Consider the following 20,195-nt stretch of genomic DNA (forward strand, 5'->3'; position numbering starts at 1 on the left):
GACACGTGCTCTGCCGGCTGAGGCAGACAGGCACCCTTAGATTGAATAATCTTAAATAGATGTTACTGCATTGGTATTTGCCACATCATAAACACAATTATTGACAGGCCACCCGTGAATCCATACTGTATGTTATAACTGAAGCAAACATTTTGTTTTGGGGACAGACTACTTCCAATATTGTTTTTAACAGAATTGCATCTTTAGCAGTGTGGCTTTGGGCAAATCATGTAACCCAGCCAAGCTTCAGTTTTCTCAGTGAAAACAAACAAAACAAAACAAAAAACAGGAATAAATGATATTAACCAGCATCATTCAGGAGAATACATTTAAAACAGTAAGTATCTCCCAAAGACACAGGCCTCCACTGCTGTTAATTACTGGTGGTAACAAATGAAATCATTTCTCACAATGAGCCCATCCGCATCTAAGTCAGAAACACACGAGGGGGGTAAGGGAGATCCAACCTGCTCTTACAGTGAAGGGACCAGGTGCTTCCTGAGCAGGTATCAGGAGAGGCCAGGGCCACTTCCATTTTGGGGGTAGGGAAATTTATGGGCACAGTCACAAAAAAACTAAAATGTGGTCACAAAAAGTACAGTATATTTTATATTTTATTTTTTAATTTATTTTTGATATATATATATACACACACATATACATATATATAGAGAGAGAGTGAGAGAGAGAGCGCAAGAGCGCGAGCGAGCTAGGGAGGGGCAGAGAGAGAGGGAGACACAGAATCTGAAGCAGGCTCCAGGCTCCGAGCTGTCAGCACAGAGCCCGGTACGGGGCTTGGACCCACAAACTGTGAGATCATGACCTGGGCTGAAGTTGGACGCTCAACTGACTGAGCCACCCAGGCGCCCCAAAAAAGTACAGTATATTTTAAATATACATACCTAGCAAACCGACAATTTAAGACAACAACAACATGACTCATATATAACACAGTGGTACTCAACCAGGCTCGATTTTGCCCTACACCAGGGCTCTTTTTGGCAGTGTAGAAACATGTTTGGTTGTTGCACCCGGGGTGTGTGTGGCTGGCATCTCCCATCTAGTGGGGGTGTGGTGTGTGTGGCTGGCCAGGGATGCTGCCCAACATCCTATAATGCACAGAACAGTCTCCAAGAACAAAGAATTATCCAGCCCCAAAGTCAATAGTTGAGGTTGAAAAATCCTGGTGTAAACAAAACTTACAAGTCAAATGAAACCAGAGGCCCTTACTGAATATTAAAGCCCGGAAGAAGTGGGTCTGTTTCCCGAACCCCACTCGGCCCCCGAGGACGGAACATCTCCCCCCAAGCAATGTCTCCCAAGGGTGTTCTGTGAGATGATTATGTGTGGAGATTCCAGCTTTAATTACTATGTATGTTTATTAATTGTAAGTGATGCCAACTTATCATCTAGAGTACTGCTAAACCATTTCATTTAAAAATAAATTTAAGAATGAGAACGGATTTAAAGAAAAATATTAAACCTGTAACAACAGAGGTGCTACCCGGCTATGGTGAAAGTCACTCCCTTAGACAACACGGTTTCTGTACACATTTTATTTTTTGTACAGATACTCTTTAACAGATTCGAGGCTGACAATGACATGAGGTTAGTAAATTTCTCCAAGTTACATAATGGAAAGAGCAGAAAACAGCACAGCCCTACTGTTTCCAAGGTTTCTTTTTCTCTGAAGGGAACTGTGCTTTTAGCGACGCTCAGAGATGTCAGAACCAGGCCATCAGGGCGGCATGCCAAAGACAGGAACCGTTCGGGACTGTATCAAAAGCAGAGGGTAGGATTCTGGAAAATGCTCCGAGAGTTTCTTAGTTGGGCCAAGGACTGTTCTGGATATCTGGATTTAGTGGAAAAGGCCGTTTATAAAGCAAGGCTGGGCAGGGTTCATGCCCACACACACGCAGGTACAACCGGGATGGAAGTCACTAATGCGAAGAGATGTACAAGGTACGAGTTCTGTGGCAGTGTGAGGACAGAGAGGGGGCACACTCAGCCCCCTGAGAGGAGTCTGAATCCATAGACAAAAATGAGCAGGTCTAAGGCTCAAAGTTCAGGACTCTTGACTGAGAGCTCTCCTTGGATGGTGTGAGGGAAGCGCTACCCAAGAAAGTCCGTGAAGCAGGGTGGAGACTTGTGGGACCGCTGCGCCTGCCACGGCGCTGGGTCGGGTGCTTTCAGGGAATTGTCGGTTTACAGATTCAACGCTGCAACCTGAGTTTCTAGGTATGAAATTAAGAGAGAATTGAAAATTGGCCAATTTGAGCTTGAAGAACAAACACGCAAACAAACTACTGCAGAAAATTAACACTCTGTTGGGCAAAGTAAAATAAATAAATAAATAAATAAAAGCCTATTACAACTTAATCTTCATATAATCCTTCAATCGCTAGTGATTCAAGGAACTAGAACTTGATGGATATTACCACATCAATGTCAAAAGAGATTTGGAACACAGAAACACGGACGGAGGTTCTGAAGGGCTTCCTATTAAGCCCCTTGTTCTGGGCACTAGTTTATTAAGGAACTGAGTGGTCCCTTCACGAATACACAGCGCACTGAGTTTGTGCTCCAACCACCACCTGTGTCTTCCAGCTCAGGGACCCAGGAACCTACAGGAGACCATGCCTGAGCCCAAGTGCAGGTACGAGCAGCACCAACAGGGTCACTCTTTTTTTTTTTTTTTAATTTTTGTCATGTTTATTTTTGAGAGACAGAGACATACGCAGAGCGTGAGCGGGGGAAGGGCAGAGAGAGAGGGAGCCACAGAATCCGCAGCAGGCTCCGGGCTCTGAGCTGTCGGCACACAGTCTGACACGGGGCTCGAACCCACGAACCATGACCTAAGCCAAAGCTGGATGCTCAACCAACTGAGCCACTCAGGCACCCAGCAGGGTCACTCTTAAAACAGCTGGTGGACGGACTGGGCGCGGAGGAGCGGGAGCAAATGTGCCAGTGTGCCGCCCGTGACTTCCCTTTCAGGTTCAACCGGACCTGCTCCCTTCCTCCCCTGGGGCTGCCCAGGGCTCCTCACCCCTTGGAAGTCTCCCACTCCTCTTCGGAGCTCAGCTGTAGTCATCCCAACTCCTCTGCCTACAACTGTGGTCTGCCAGCTGGTCCTCAAACCTTTTTGTCCATGCCACTGTAACTGGGGACGTGATGCTCTCCCAGCCCTTTATACTGGCGCACTACTGGGACCCCAGCACAGGGAGGACACTGCGTAGAGAAAGCTGTCTCCCACCACACTGCCATGCTCCTGTTCTGCCGCCTTTCCCTTCCCTGTCCCGACACTGCACTCCTCAATTCGGTGGAGACCCTGAAGGCCAAGACAGTATCTTATAAATCTCTGTCCACACAGCCTGGTCTCGTACACACCAACTATACTTAATACAAAATGGCTCGTGTGCTGATGGATTAAAAGAAGCTCCGACTCACTCCCTTCCTAGGTTCCTAAGAAGAAATACACCATAAAGCTGAAGGATACAGCTGGCTTCCTAATTAATATTAGTCACTTGGCAGTTCTTAATTAAGAACTCTAAAATAAAGACCCACCTTCCTACCATGCCAAGTAGATCTCACCTTCATTAGTATTTAAGAGCTGTACCACGACTTCATTTTTATGCTCTTTTCTCTGGCCTGCCAGATGGGAACATTAGCTGCATAGTATTTATTAATATAATAAACAAAGACAAGTGCAGAAGCTTGGGGGAAATTCAGGCAGAATTAGTCACCGCACTCCTTTAGCACAAGCTTTACATGGAAGTGGAAGGAAGCCTTCTCTTGTCGTGCAGGAAGCAGCTCTCTGCCCCAGTCACCACCTACAAAGAGCTTCTGTGCCCTGGGGGTCTGTTGTGGGGTCCCCAGGCCCGCCCCCCACCTATTTTTGTGATGCTCTGAGGGGCACTGATTCAAGGCTTGCCTGTCCAAACCACCTGTGCCCTTGGGAAGGCAGGAATGTCAACTTTGCAAACCGGGGAAAGATCTCAAAAGACAAAAAGGTCCTATCCCTTTCATGATGGTCACACAGTCACTGTGGGTAGCAAAGCAGAGTTCCTGTGGGAGCCAAGTCCCCAGCGTGTTCTGACCAGGAAGCGCACGGCATTTTCTAGCTCTGTGTGTGATCGTCAGTCACCAACTGGTGAGTGTTCCTTTCCTCAAACCTCTAAGCTGGCCATCGCTGAGTGACCCACATCCGTGTCCTGCTAAGAAGAGCATCCGCTTTCATTCTCAAAAGTGTCCTCTTTCGGCCAATCAACTATTTGGTCACCTTACTGAGGAGGAAATGAGAAAGTAAAAGGACATCAAGAAGAGGTGGGCGAGTGGTTATCAACAGGTTATGCACGCTCCCTCCTTCTAACGGCCCAGCTCTAACGAGGTGTGGGAGCTGCTCTCGGCAGTTAAAATGAACTCGAAGCCCAGTTCTGTTTCTCACCGGCTGAGTGACCTTGGGGAAGAGGCTCACACTCAAGCGTCCCAATTTTTGAAAAGGCAATCAACACAATGGCATTGCAGGTTTGTCGTGAACATTAGGTCATGCATGCAAAGCACCTGGCCAGAGGAGATAGCCACAGCCAGGGGTGAGGGTGGGTGTGTGTGTGTGTTGGGGGGGGGGGTTCAATAAATCTCACATCGCAATTCTGAGAAATGACCCGCAAAGCCTACATGTGTTTTTTTTTTTTTTTAATTTTTTAATTTTTTTTCAACTTTTATTTTTTTTGGGACAGAGAGAGACAGAGCATGAACGGGGGGAGGGGCAGAGAGAGAGGGAGACACAGAATCGGAAACAGGCTCCAGGCTCTGAGCCATCAGCCCAGAGCCCGACGCGGGGCTCGAACTCACGGACCGCGAGATCGTGACCTGGCTGAAGTCGGACGCTTAACCGACTGCGCCACCCAGGCGCCCCGCCTACATGTGTTTTAACGCGGGTTAAATGCAGGGATTCTGGTGTCAAGGACAGTCTGGAACCCAACTTCATTATTTCCTGCCTATGTGCCTTTGGGAAAATGACAGAGGCTTCAGTTGCTACTCGTGAAAGACAGAGATGAAACCAGGGTATCCTTGCCTCATGGGGTGACCATAGCCCCCTGTAGACCTTTTCTAGAAACTGGTGGGGGCATTTGTGGTTGTCCTCATGCCTGGAAAGCTATAGTGGCATTTACTGGATGAAGGCTGGGGAGATGACGTCTTCTGACAAAGCCAGACCTGGTATGTTGAGAGCGGTCTCCCGGGCCCCAGGAGTTCTCAACGTCCGTGGGACATTTGTGTAGATGGAAATCCTAGAACCTCAATTTGTTTTATGGAGGAACACAAAGTATTTTCTGTCCAGCATCGATGTAGACTGGATATTCCAGCCATGCAGCTTTTGTGCAAATCGAGATGAGGCCATATTTTGCTATGTTTTTGGAGCTTTGCTAAGATTCGTTCGCCATCTTGGAAAATCACATCACTGACATCGAGCCATCTTGTAGTATCTGGGTAGCTCATCTGTCCTATCTCTTTCTGCCTGCTTAGAGCTGCCAGATATCCAGATAGGATTTCTATGCACAGCTGCAAACATCTGACCACTATGACCCATCCCCCAGGGTAGCCAGGAGCAGGCTTTTATATATTCAATGAATTCAGTAATAAGCCACACTCTTTTCATTTCTCCACTATGTTACAGTTGGAAAATTACAATGACTTTGAAAAAACTACGCATGTTGGTTACGGTAGCTGCAAATCTGTTTCAGGACCGCAGTGGCAGGACCCAAACAATGGTCACATAAATGATGTGAGAGGTTTGGGAAACACGGCACTTTCTCTTAGGGCTGCCGGGAATATAAATGTGGTAACTGAAATCAGAGCACTGCACAGAGAGCCTCGCGTGTAGTAATTGCTCAGGAAACGTTAGTGACTTTTCTTATCGGTAACGTTACCAGTAACCACCCCTTTCACCTAACGCTGCTTGACTAGCCACTAGTATAAAATGAAACTCACCTTCTGGTTCTCTGGCTAATTCCATCCAGAGGTGAGACCGGCAATGGTGAAGGGCATTCTTTCCTGCATCAGAGGGAGACTAATAACATATGGCAAGACGCCCAGAAGGGAGAGAGACTTTTCCCAATAGCTCTGACACTCACAGAGGGTACTTCATTAGCCTATTAAAACCACTTCAGACACATATTTATTGACAGCAATCTGCCAATTGATTAAACATCTCAATATATGAAACTGACTTTACATTAATTAGCAGTTTGGAGAACATGATCCTAGAAGTTAGGATGGATAGTTTTGGAGATCCTGGCAACACTTCATTTGCTTTAACCTTTCTGTAAAATATCAACAACACACTATAAAAACAAGGAGCTGGTAATAATCTTCCTCCATATCACATTATGTACACACACGTATTAACACATTTACATACGTTTCACGGGGGCTCGATTTATAGTGTCCTCTGTTTATGTTTTTGCACGTAATACTTAATTTTTTTCAATATATATCTTAAAACCCTCATTGAACATGTAATATAACTGCCTCTACATGAGCTAAGTTTCAATTTTCGCTTGTTAGGTAGAATCCAGTGACTGCAAGAAATGTTACATTTTTCCTGTATGTTCTATAAAACGTTGTGCATTTAAGAAACAGCCACGTGAGACAGGAAGGAAAAACATTCGTTGCTGCATGCTGCGTATTCGTTCTTAACGACAAATATGAGTAATTATTTTACATGACATAGGATTTTTCACTTTGGAGCTGTTTTATAAGAAATACGAACTTTGAGGGGAAAAACAGAGGGCCGGGGAGTCCTGCAATTAGCTCAAAATAATAACCTTGAGAAGTATGGCTTATCACTAAGTTTTAGCCTTCTCTCTTTTTATTAATTCTTACTTTTTACTAATTGGACTTTACTGTTTGAACTCCCAAGCAACCCGGGATGGTTTTTTTCCCAAAGTGAAAACAAACCCGAAAAAAAACCTGTGTTCTTCAACTCCATAAAAAGCAAGGTCCACGGAAAAAGATTTCTCTTTTTCCAGCTTCTCCTGCGTTCAGGTCCTATGCCTTCCTCCTGAGTGTCGCGGTCTTCTGTCGCGATTTGAGAATCGTATTCCTCAAATTCTTCACTCCTGGCCACAACACTATTAATATGGTTATCGTGGCGTGATACTCAACTGTGCTCCTCTGCCAAGTAGCACAGGGTTCACGTGCAGTCCTGCCAGACGTGCAAAGCTCCCAAACTTCTGTGTGCATGGGAATTACCTGGGGGATCTGGGCATGTGCCGATTCTGAGTCAGCGGGTCGAGGGGCCCGAGATCTTCCATTTCTGACCCATTACCAGGTGACGCCCAAGCTGCCGGGCAGGGCACTCCACTGAGTATCAGGGGACCTGAGATCGGGTCCTTGTATTAATTAGCGAAGGTTTAAAAGAAGACCCACTGGCAACAAGATGATCTGGGAACAGTGTGGCCTCAGTGCACAGTGACACAGCACGTGCAGTAACAGGAAAAACAGAGGGCTACCTGAGTACACGTCTTCCAAGTGATCACATTACAAGTTTCCATCTCATTCCACCCGCCAAGCACCCACCAATTACTGAGCCCCGCCTTTGTGACAGGTGGTGTCACTAGCAAGCTGATCGGAACATTATGTGATGGTTCTGTGAGTCATATAGAAGCTCTGGATTCCAAGCCCATCTTAACATTCCCTGATGTGTAAACCCAGAGAAGTTCCCTAGTCTCTCTGGGTCTCTATCTCCTCATCTGCAAACAGGGACAGTACCTACATACACCCTACGGGTACAAGGACACTACCAGAACCTCCCTCTTAAGGTTGTGAAGAATGAATGAGATCATGTCTCTGTCAGTCTGGACACATCTAATTACTCATGAAATGGCAGATGTTCTTAGAAATAGTGACTCTAACCTCAGGCAGCACAGAGGATGCTATTTTTGAAATTCAACTTGTCCCAAATGGAAAAAAGTAATTTTGTTTGGTTTTCTTTTCCATTTTGGTAGCACAACTATTAGACTCATTAAACTTGAAAATCACCTTTTTTACGCACTAAAATTAAAAAAAAAAAAAGTATAGATTTTAAAAAATGAGGGTGACCTAAACTCACTTTGGTTAAATGTGTTGTTCCACAGATGAGAAACTGGGGTGTGGTTGGGCCAAATGAGTCGACCAAAGTGACAGGTGGTCGATGGCAGAAATGTGCTCAGAAACTCCTGGAAACCCCAGGCCGGGCTCTTGTCAGTCTGACTGCCTGGCCCTACCCGAAGTCACCCAAAAGGTCTCAAGCGAGTTGACAGGATCCAGAGTTGGCCACCTGATGAAACCGCTGTCAGTGTGTGATTATCGAAGATTCAAAAACTAAGGAGTGCAAAATGGTAAGCCTTGTGTCCATTTAAGAAAGGAACACGCCCGGTTGGTGATACAGCTCTTGGGCTGTATTAACTTGGCGTCCTCGGGCTCTGTAAGGACACAGGGCTGCTGCAATGCACAGCTGGGAACGAACCCTGAGGGTGGGGCCCATGCTCTCTTTACCAAGATGGGCAGGGCTCCCATTCACATACCTACTTGAAGTAATGCTCAGCAAGTCTCTGTGAACGAGTGAGTGCATGAACGAGTGTGAGAATAAACGAAGACACTCCCGAGCAAAGCCAGTGTTCATGCTGTTGGCTTGGCCCCTGGCCTCGTCACCCCTTCATCAGAATGAAAATGCCCATCTCTACCAGTGCAGGGGTACTCTGCCACCGCCCAGGTTTCCCTGGAGCAGAACTGGGATGCATGGGAGGCTCGGAGTCTCTTTAAACACAGAGGGTTTTCCTCTCTGGCTCATGAGAGGGAGAAGTAAGGTCACTGAGTTGCTGCCCGGTAAGAATTAAAATCATCAAGAAAAGGCTGGAAGAGGCACAGAGAAATGAGATTTAATGAGTGTCATTCCCTTAAACTTCCTGTTCATCATACCTTGCATTTATACCCTGGAAGCAGGAAAAACTTTCAGGAAATTCAACCGGAAGGGTAACTGCAGAAAAATTTCAAAGCCTTTCAAATAGCTCCTTCTGACACAACTGTATCCTCAACTGTGCCAGGGAACAAAGCAGTGGATCTTTATGGACCTGTCTTTGCCTCTGTCTACATTTTTTGGGCTAAGAGTGGTACAGGAGTGGGGGCACTCGCTGTACTCTGACTTCCCCAGGTAAGGCCTAAAGGCAAGTTTGTTTCTGCCAGACAATCTTATCTGATGATTATGGAAATGCAACATTAGACAAAATTTATTTTGTATATTGTGACTATATATCAGCCACCGAATTTAATAGGAATTATGAGTCACTTCACTTTCCTTGAGGAAAAAACACTATTTAAAAATCCATGGAATCCCAAAAAAAGTACGTAGGGGTGTCCTTTATTTACTTAGTCATTAAAGATGATTCAAGCACATATGCTGGAACGTTGCCTGTATCCTATCAAAAAGCCTTACTAAAGAAAGCCAGCCCATTCACATACCTACTTGAAATAATTAAGACATTTCCTGTTCTTTTCTCTACTTTCCCCACTAATGCTGGATTGCCTTTTTGCAATCTCCCAACAGGTTACCATCCTTTCCAGCGATCAAGGATCTGCTGGCCTCCTCCTTGCTTGTCCCCAACCAGAGCCAGCGACAGCATCCGCCATGCGTCACGCGGCCCCATGAAGTACGCATCTGCCTTCATGTCTATAACTCATTAACGTAACCGATGATGAGAAAGAATGACATGGTAACCAAAGCCCGTATTAGCGCAGGCCAACTCCCAAAACATCCCTTTGTGAGCTGGGCAGCTTTGTTCACTACATGATTCCACGCTACAGGTGCGTTTCATGATTCTTTCTCCAGTGCTCATGATCCATTTAATTGAAAATAATTCTTCCCAGGTAGAACCTGCTAGAAATTTCACACAAACCCAGGACACAGCATGAAGTCAGATTGGATAATCAAACTCAGACATTATGAGAACACCTTCCCAAATGTCACCTCAAATTTAATCAATGCCTATTTTTGCCTTTGCATTGAAATATCCAAACTCAAACCCCTCTTCACCGGGAAGTAACAATTAATTAACCACTTGTTCAGTCCTTTCCCCATGAACACAGGGGGAGAAGCTGTTGGCTCAGGTCACGGTTAACCAAAGCTGCCTGGCTTGATCTGCCTCGCTCTGAGTTGTTCCCCAGGCCCCAACCCACAAAAAAGAAATCCTTTCATATTTTATGGTGTTTCCTTTTCACCGCCACCAACAAACATCAACAGATTTGGGTGCAAGGGCCCAGGGGTCCCAATCATAATTAGCATCCAACTGTCTGCCAGCAAACCACTTGTGATAATTAATCTGGCCGTCACAGACAAAACTGTCATGTGCCATGGGAGAGGATCGGAAGACAAGCTTTTGCCTGAGAGCTGCACTGCCTTCATCGGCGAGGGACGGTTCAGACCACGTCTCCAGAGGGAAGAATTTCCAGCACTAAGATGACTGAAGCCGCAAACAGGCTCAGGGCACATCGGTGCTGGGTCCTGCCTTCACGGCGGGGAGCACTCACTCTTCGGAGAGCGCACCTGCCCAGTGCTGTGCACTATCGGGACCTCAGCTGACCCTGTGTTACCATGAGTCTCACAAAAGGAAACAGAGAAGGGTGATTTTATATATATATAAATATATATAAATTACATATATATCTATAAATTATATATAAACATATATTTATATATAAACATATTTATATTTATTATATATTAAATATATCTTATATATTATATATTTAAATATTATATAAAATATAAATTTTATATATATAAATAAACATATATATATATATATATATGTGTGTGTGTGTGTGTGTGTTTTTACCACGAATAACTAGCACTACCAAAGGAGGATTTCTAGAACACCTTGAAATCCCAAATGGTCCCCACTCTTTCAACAACAGCTCACTAATCTTAGTTTTCATTTAAAGGTGACAACAGTCATTTGATGCTCATGCTAACCAGCCAGGAAAGAGAAAGGGAACTTCGGCGGGTGGGGCAATTCAGAATCCCCCAGTCGGCCTCTGCTGCCAGTATACTCCTACCACGGTGTTGTCTCCCTGAGTTACATTCACTGTGGGCCCAGGGAACCCCCTGGACCCTCCTTTTACACCCCTAAAGAATGTGTGTTTCCTGTTTCCATCCCGCACACAGGGGGGACCCCAGCAGTGCTCACTCCCACCATTTTCAAGTTTGGTTTTGGATAGAGTCAAAGAAATGGGGGAAGAGGGAGCCTTCACTGACACTCACAGCAAATGTGACAGGGTGTGTGCTTCTGGAAGCCGTCCAGAGAGGCACTGGAGCTAATCTAATTAGCTTCTGCCTTGACTGACAAGCTCTTCTGCGTCCTCTCTCAGCATGGGTTCTACCCCTAAAAAGGGTGGGTGGGAAATTATTCAACGCCTGTGTCTGTTCTCCTACTATTACACATCAAAACCTGCACTGAGGTCGAGTTTGCCTTCTTCTGACAACGTGAAAAACACATTCACGTGATTTTTCCCCCTTCTGTCTCCCCTACTACAAAACAAAACCCACAAAACAAGCCCTCCACCAAATAACCAACAAGGCACCAGATTTAGCAAACTACGTCAACTATGGAAAACAAACTGCTTTCTGGAATGTATGAATAAAGGAGTGAAAACACAAGGCCTTTTAAATCTCTTTGATCTTGACTGCTCACTCTTCTCTTAATTAGAGGTAACCTAGACCTCATTGGTTTATTAGCGAGAAGTTGGATGTATCTAAAAAAAAACCCAAGAAGGCTGTAAAAATAAGTCCCTGTTTAGGATTCAAAGGTGTCTGCCACTCTGAGTTAAGTTACGGATGAAAGCGAGCGAAGAGCAAAGCCGCCAACATCGTATTCTAACCACACACCCCACGACTGATTCTCAATGAATTCTTTCTATGGTGAACTACTTGGCTCCGCTCTAACTCTTCTGTAAGAGCCACGGAGAATATAAATAACTGCAGAACCTCTGCTGCTCATGAAATTAAGACTCTTCCATCTCCCTAGATACCAACAAAGCTGAGTGCCACAGCACAACCCCGTGAACTGTGCTGGCCACCAACGGAAGGGGCTACTGGTGGGCTTGCAACCACTGGCTCCTTTAGTCCAGAGTTTCCCACTCCCACCGCAAAGACCTTTTGGACCAGGTAGTTCTTTGTTGCACAGGGCCCTCCGGTGCCCTGAAGGCTGTTCAGGAGCATCCCTGGCCTCTACTCATTACCTGCGCATAGCATCTCCACATCAGATATGGCAACGATGGGGTCTCCAGTAACTGTCAAATGTCCCTTGGGAACCAAACTGCCCTGGTTGAAAATCACTGCTTTTGCATTACAAATACGTGGACTTTTGAACAGCTATGAAGAATGGAAGCCCAATGGAAGAAAGGAGTCATCTTCAGAGATCAAAGTAAAGATAAATCAGAGCCACTTAAGAGATGCCGGTCCCTGACTGGGGAAAAGAACGCTTACTTGTGTGGTTCTTCACCCCACTGAGAAAGAACAAAAATAATATGCCCATGATCTAGTCCCCCCTAGGGAGGGAAACAAAACCAGACAAAGCTACCACTCCATGCTAGCGGTGCAGATGCTTTTGGCTTTAGATTCTTTACCCATGTCACAGAAGAAAGGTCCCACGGCACGGGCTCGGTAAGGTTGTACCCTGTGGGCATGTTCTGAGAAGTACGTGTGTCCTACAGTGAACGTGCTGAGGTACTGAGTTCCAGGTGACTCTAGGTTCTCAAGCAGATGCTGGCTGACAATCAGGCCAGGGATGCTGTGGAAGGCACTTCGCACGTTGCAAGAGTTCGGCCTGACCTCTAAAGTTCAAATCCAAGATCCCCTATGAATGCCTTTCAAAACTCAGGTCTTTCAGAATCCCTTCTGAGAAAGCAGAGGGCATTCATCTGTCCCTGAGTGGATGAGGACCTCACAACCCCAGGACCCCGAGGGGTGACGGGCACCAACTGGCCATTTGCCTCCACCGCCAATCACAGCTTAGTCAAGACTCCCCACTGGCTTGGAGCGGTCTCCCAGTGGCTTGTCCCCTCCCCTCCCCTAATTCTCATTACCCTGAAAGGCAAACTATACAGGAGAATGTGATCTCACACTGATGTTCAACCTGTCTTTTCTAGCATCCTCTATTTATCAGATGGCTTCAACCACGGGAACATGGCGCCCCAGTCTTTGCTGAAGCACATCCTTCACCGTGCAGTGCTGAAGTGTGGGAACAGACAGCTGAGATGTCTCAGAGACATGCAGCCACGTACATGGAAGTCCATGTATGGACAAGACGTACAGAAAGACGGCAATGGGGTGCTCTCTCCCGTCGCTGGAAGGAAACAGAAATGTTCTCTGCTCTTGGCCGGAGAGTGCCCAGATGAGCAGGACACTTGTCCAGCGGTTCTGCAGTAGTAACAGAGGCCAATGTTGCATTCCTCTCATTTCCAAGCAAGCCACAGCAACCCCAACAGTGCACGTGTAGGGAGTTTGTTCTTAAATCACCCAGCTGTGTCTCCCAGGATGTACGTCCTAACAAAAGCAAAATGGGAGCTATTCACAAGTACACAACTTTTTAATATAAAATTCTGAGTTGAATTCTCTGTCACCTTACGTTTTCTTCTAAAGACTACATCATTTCCACATGCAACTGTGTGCTTCATATAAGCCTAATCCTTTTGCCTCTGCACCTTACGTTCTAGATTTTCTTCCTATGTCCTGCACACTAAACGCAACTCAACTCCCGCAGAATAAAAATGTGCAGGTATCAGGCTTTCTGTCTGTTTATGACCATGTGGTTGAATTTCAGCAAAACTCACAGAATGTGGGATCTCAAAAGGGAACTTGCAGATGACCTCGTTTATATCTTCCGTGTAGCTTCTGGGGAAATTGAGTCTGTAATAGTTCGGTGACTTTGCTAAGACTCGGTAATGACTAAGCCGAGACCATGAATTTCTGCTATCTTGCATTTCCCATTTACTATACGTTTATTTTCTACCCAACAGGGTGAAGCATTCGCCTGGTTACTTTTGCAGAACAGCCACTTCAGAAAACTGGCAGTTTCTTTCCAAGTTAAATATATGTCTATTCTACGACCCAGTGATTCTGTTTCTAGGAACCTACCCAGGGGAAATGAAAACATATGTCCATATAAAGACTTGTACAAAAATGCTCATAGCAGCTGTATTCATAATAACCCCCAACTGGAAACAATATTAATGCACAATAATAGGCCAATGGATAAACAAATTGTGGTGTATATATAAACTGGAACATTAGTTATTTTCGCAGGTATTCTGGGCAAGCTCTCCTGATGCAGTGAGCACAAAGAGGCAAGTTCAATTCGCGTGGATTATCACCAGGGTCCTTTGTAGTGCTGGCCATCTTCACTCATTTCTTTGGTACATCCCTTCTCCCACTGCTAGCCGATTTTATACCTTCTTCTCCCAAACCTCAAATAGTTTACAACTTCCTCATCCATCCTGCCTCCTCTCGTTATCCTGCATGAAGTGCCTGGATCCCTAGCCAGGGCCAACCCCTCTGCTTGCTTCCCGGACCCCCAGCCCTTCTACCTTCACGATGACATTGCTCTAGCAACTGTCCCCTCTCCTCCAACATCGATCCCTCCCCCACCACATTAACCGTTCACATTAACACAAAACACACTTTATTCTTGCCTGTCTGGACCCAACATCCTCCTCCAGCTATCGCCCATCCCTGCCTTCCCTCGGAGTCAACTCTCCAAAGACATATCTGTGTTTAACCCATTCCAAGCTAATCTTCCTATTCCAACCTTTTTTTTTTTATATATATATATATATTTTTTCAACGTTTATTTATTTTTGGGACAGAGAGAGACAGAGCATGAACGGGGGAGGGGCAGAGAGAGAGGGAGACACAGAATTGGAAACAGGCTCCAGGCTCCAAGACATCAGCCCAGAGCCCGACGCGGGGCTCGAACTCCCGGACCGCGAGATCGTGACCTGGCTGAAGTCGGACGCTTAACCGACTGCGCCACCCAGGCGCCCCTCCAACCTCTTTGTTAACAAAACAAGCTCCTAGTTTTGATGAGACCTCGGCATTGTTAACTCCAAAGGGCAATCTCAAGTCTTATCTTACCCCAGTTTTCCACGGCAGCTGGAAAAACTGATAAATTTCCACCTCTCTGACACCACTAATTTATATGCTTTCTGGAACATTACACTTTCTTGGCTTGCTTTATGATTGAGGGCTCGCTCTCAGTTCCCTGTACTGTTTTTTCCCCTCCTGCTGCCTCTCAAACACTGGGGAGCCTGGGGCCTGGTCTCTGGACCTCTTCTCTTTGTACTCCCTAGATGATGGTCTTCAGACTCATGACTTTCAGTCATGCTACCCGCCCTGGACGCTCACGCTTGGATCTCCAGCCAGGTCCTTGTCCTGCCTCCAGAATATGACAGCCACCTGCCAACCAGCCCCTTCAGCACATCCAAGCTCCCCCACTCTCTCAAATTCACTCCAATGCCAGGATTCCATTCGGGCAATGCCAACTTCTGGCTTTCCATCCCACGTCCAACTCACCGGCAAACTCTGTCAGTCTCTCCCCTTGTGCTGCTTCTAATCCATTCCATCTCAGCCACCCCACCACCACCCTCCTGCTCAGGTTACTGTAATGGCTTTCGAGTTGTCTCCTCTGCTCCCCCTTTCACCCCCCAGGACCAGTGATCCTTCTAAATGATTAACCAGATCTTGTCGCTCTTCTGCTCAAAACACACCCATGGCATCCTGTCTCACGGAGAGCAAAGCCAACTTTTGTCACCGTCATCTCTTTGAGCTCACAGTGGCTTCACTCTTTCTTCCCGCGTGGGTGTACCTGTGCGGACCACTCCTTGCCTCAATTTCTGCACGTCCTTCAGGTCCCTGAGGCCTTTCTTGACACCTCCCACCCTCTTGCTCTCTTGCTGCCATCTAACATTTGTTCACTGACTGTCTCTCTCCACTAGAATGCAAACTTCCCCAGGACAGGTATTGTATTTTATTCCCTGTTGGACCCAAGGCCAGTAATAGGCACTATAAATCTTGGTGGAGTAAACGAATAACAAAAGAATACTACGCTTTGTATTGAGTGGAACATGCTCCTTCTACTTCCTGCAACCAAAGCATTATAAATAAATTACATTACCAACAAATTAGCTCGCTGAGACCATCCGAGCTCTGTTCTCCAAATCGCCATGAGAGAATCAATAGCAGCGAATCAAACCATGAAGAAATTCAATCTTGCCTCCACGTGAAATCAAAACAGCCTTTATGGTATGCAAAGTTACTTATTAATTTGATAAACATTTCTGAACAGGCAACTGTGAGCATAAACTAGCTGAAGAGAAAAAAATGAGGCGGTTGGAGCCAGAAGGAGGTTTCTTGTAGTGTAGGCTGTCTACATATCTGCACAGCAAGGGATTTGCCGTGACTTTCACTCCCTTTGCCCCCCTCACCCTTTATTTAGAGTTTAAGCCAATCTGGAAAAGTTGAGTGTGGGAAACAGACAGCTAATTATAGGGTTGTGTTAATATAAAGACAAAACTGATTAGGCAATATTAATAACTGACAGCGAGCAGTTAGAAGACACTATAAACACAACCAGTAAAAAACCACTTAAAACTAACGCTCAGATCAACCACATGCTATAAAGATCATTTTTTGCAGTTAGTAATGTGGACCCTTAAAGAAGAGATTTTCCCAGCATACAAAAGAGTTGGGCGGGAAGAATAAAAGACACAGAGAACGGTGTCCAGACCACTAGAATCTGAACAATTAAAGAATCTGGGGGGCGCCTGGGTGGCGCAGTCGGTTAAGCGTCCGACTTCAGCCAGGTCACGATCTCGCGGTCCGTGAGTTCGAGCCCCGCGTCGGGCTCTGGGCTGATGGCTCAGAGCCTGGAGCCTGCTTCCGATTCTGTGTCTCCCTCTCTCTCTGCCCCTCCCCCGTTCATGCTCTGTCTCTCTCTGTCCCAAAAATAAATAAACGTTGAAAAAAAAAAATTTAAAAAAGAATCTGGCACACGGTTTCCCTGACACTCTATTTCCAAAAAGATCAAAGCAGAAAAATAACCGTAATTGGTTATATTTTTTATGGTACTTCACAGCCTTGAAAATCACATGAACAATCATCATTATATCTTATACCCTGACTAAATTTGTGCTGAGGACAGCACAGTGTAACTAATGTTTAAAGCAACAACAACAAATAAACAGATAAAAACCACAGACCCAAAATGGCATCACTTAAGTTAAGGCCCCATGGCGGTAAATCAAGACTTCCCACCTAACCTAACTGAAGTTTCAACCTTCTAGATATGTAGCCTTCAACGAGTTAACATGCTTAGTACTAGGAAATTTTACTGATAGACCCCTTCGGCTCCACGTAGGAGGGCAACTTTGCCTCAACAATGCATTTCTTGCTAATAAATTCCTTTCTTCTTTTTAAAAAAAATTTTTCTCTGCCTTTTAAAGCCTTTCTCTTGTGGGTGGCTCAGTCAGTTGAGCCCCCTGACTTCAGCTCAGGTCAGGATCTCACAGTTGGTGAGTTCGAGCCCCACGTCAGGCTCTGTGTGGACAGCTTGGAGCCTGGAGCCTGCTTCGGATTCTGTGTCTCCACCCCCCCCCCCCACCCTCCCCTGTTTGTGTTCTATTTCAAAAATAAACATTAAAAATGATTTTAAAAATAACTATAAAAGCCTTCCGTTTGTTGGGCTCCGCAAAACTCCCCTCTACTTGCTGGATGGGATGCTGTCTGATCCACAAATGGTTTACTTATTAAACCACATTAATTATTTTATTAATTATTAATTTAATAATTTTTATTAATTATTGATTATTATTAAACCACAAATGGCTTAATAAAGCCAATTACATCTTCAGATTTACCTGATTGAATTTTGTTGAACTCCATATGCTTTTTACATGTTTTATATATTTTGATTTGTATATTTCATAGAGAAAGAAACTGAGGGTAGGACACTCTTCCAAAAACAAAAACAAAAACAAAAAGAAACAAACAAAAACACTCTAGGGTCAATAAAGTTTGGGAAATGCTGCACCCTGCATACCCTACCTAGACACCGAAGATGAACACTCACCTATCAGTGAACAGTTTTCCCCAAAGTTTTCCAAGCTTCTTTGAACAGAACGCCCTTTAACGGGCCTATTAATACCCTTGCAACATACACAGATCACCCTAGCCTCAAGAGTCTCCAATATCACTGGGTGGCCTCAAAAGACTTTCCAGAACTGAGGCCCCAGTGGGTTTGTGATTTAAAATAAAATCTTGATGAAAATGACAAGCATCAACTAGCCGGGTGCCTGCTGTTACAGTAGTCAATCACCAAGTGTGAGTTTCTTTGCTTCTGTGTAAGGACAGGGGCTGGAGGTGTTCTCTCAGGGGCTGGTTGAGAAGCAGCTTGGGGTGGGATGAGACTGTGCTTTCCCTGAGATGACAGTGGCTACCCAGAGGCCAGCACGCAAGGAGGCTCTGAAAAGCCTGAGCTAAAGTATGCCACATGTGCCATTAAGATACACAGAGCACAATCTAGTCCATCTGATAGCTTCTGACATGCACTGAAGCCTGGAGATGCTGGGCTGGAGGAAGAGTGTTAGACAAGAAAATTCTACAATGCAGCATAAATTCAATCCCTTACAGTTTTCCCAACTGCAAGGATGGATGTGGACCCCACTGGGTAATCATGCTCATTAAATACACGTGAAATGATTGTGATACATCTTCACTCCTGTTTCTCAAATCACTTCGTGAAAGCCAGACTTGGCGTCCACAGAAATAACAGAAGGCCGTACAGAATGATCTCATTATTAAAAGTACCTTTGAATGTAAAATGATCTTGGACAATTATTCGGTTATGATCCTGCAGGACTCTGCTGCTGTTTACGAGTGCTAACGTATGGGGTAAATTATTTCCCTGATATCACGCAAATGGAACTTCTGAATTCATTATGCATAAATTGTTAAGTTATAAAACACGACTGCTAATAAAACCGTGGCTACAAGAAGTGTGATTAAAGTCGCACGTGACTGTGACCTATTAAACAATCATGTATTAATTCATAAAGCTGTACGCAGCTTATCCAGTTCCTATAATTAAAATTATGCTTCATCACTAATTGCCTTACCAACCCTTAAATTTCCCCGAAACTATTCACAAATGATGGCAAAACAGCAGCTCTTGCTATTATACGTCTTCTGGCATTGGTAACTAAGAAAACACTTGTAATAAAAAACTTTGTATCTCTGTTCTAATGCAATCCTATTGATTAGTCGTAGATTTACGGCTGGAAAATATTTTGGTAAAATGAATGCTTGTTTAAAGGTAGAGGGAAAAATATCCAGGCACAGAAATTGAGGGGAATAACAATGTTTCACATATTTCTGCCAACATATTAACTAATACAGCAAAAAAAGATCCTTGATATGTCATTTGCTGACTGATGCGTGCACAGAGCTGAGGCTCCAGCACGGAATTTTATTGCCGAAGACATTTTCATCTGCAGCCAAATCACCAGGGAAACACTTTGTCAAACAACTTCATTCTGCATGGAGACTTTGTGACAATATTGGCATCCTAAGAATTTGTTCGGGCTTTTCCTATTGTATCTACCTGTCTGTGCCTGGAAATATTTACAGCAACATTGCAATTCATGCAGACGTTTGGTTTTAGCACCGAGAAACAACCTAGCCAGCTCATGTTTTATCTCCCAGAGAGTTTAAAGTAAGTGCTCCGAAGTTATATGTTTTTAACATAAATGAGACAATATATTTTGGGAAAAATTCACATCAAGCCTCCAATTCATATTAATAGGAACGGATCTGGCATGGGGCACTTGCAAAGTTAGAGACCAAAGTTCCTCTGCAAGCAGCTAATCTTTTTGCTTGAGTTGTACCAGAAAGTTAAATAATTAAGAAAGAGGGAGAGGGAGGGAGGGAGGAAGTGAAGGAGGGCGAAAGAGAAGGGGGAAGAACATAATACATGGCTTGTTGGATTCCAGTTATTTTGAAGGGTACTTTTAATTTTAGACCCTGAATTCATTTTGTCTAAAGTGAGAACACAACCCCTCAAAACAGCCCTGGGCACTTGACCCTTCCTCCTATCCAATCATCACATACA

At 45.0% G+C, this 20,195-nt stretch overlaps 1 protein-coding gene and 1 long non-coding RNA gene across 4 annotated transcripts in view; both read right to left on the reverse strand.

The window, feature by feature from the left end:
- The window catches only part of RSU1 (Ras suppressor protein 1), a 203,424-nt gene that overhangs the window by 20,876 nt on the left and 162,353 nt on the right, over nucleotides 1-20,195 (reverse strand). The gene's annotated exons all lie outside the window — the stretch shown is intronic.
- Nucleotides 10,865-16,838, reverse strand: LOC123590341. The gene is made up of 2 exons (XR_006708722.1): nucleotides 15,083-16,838; nucleotides 10,865-14,840 (listed from the first exon to the last, which is right to left on the reverse strand). It is a non-coding gene; the product is annotated as an uncharacterized LOC123590341 (long non-coding RNA).

This window comes from Leopardus geoffroyi, chromosome B4 (genome assembly GCF_018350155.1).
Source record: "Leopardus geoffroyi isolate Oge1 chromosome B4, O.geoffroyi_Oge1_pat1.0, whole genome shotgun sequence".
Taxonomy (NCBI): domain Eukaryota; kingdom Metazoa; phylum Chordata; class Mammalia; order Carnivora; family Felidae; genus Leopardus; species Leopardus geoffroyi.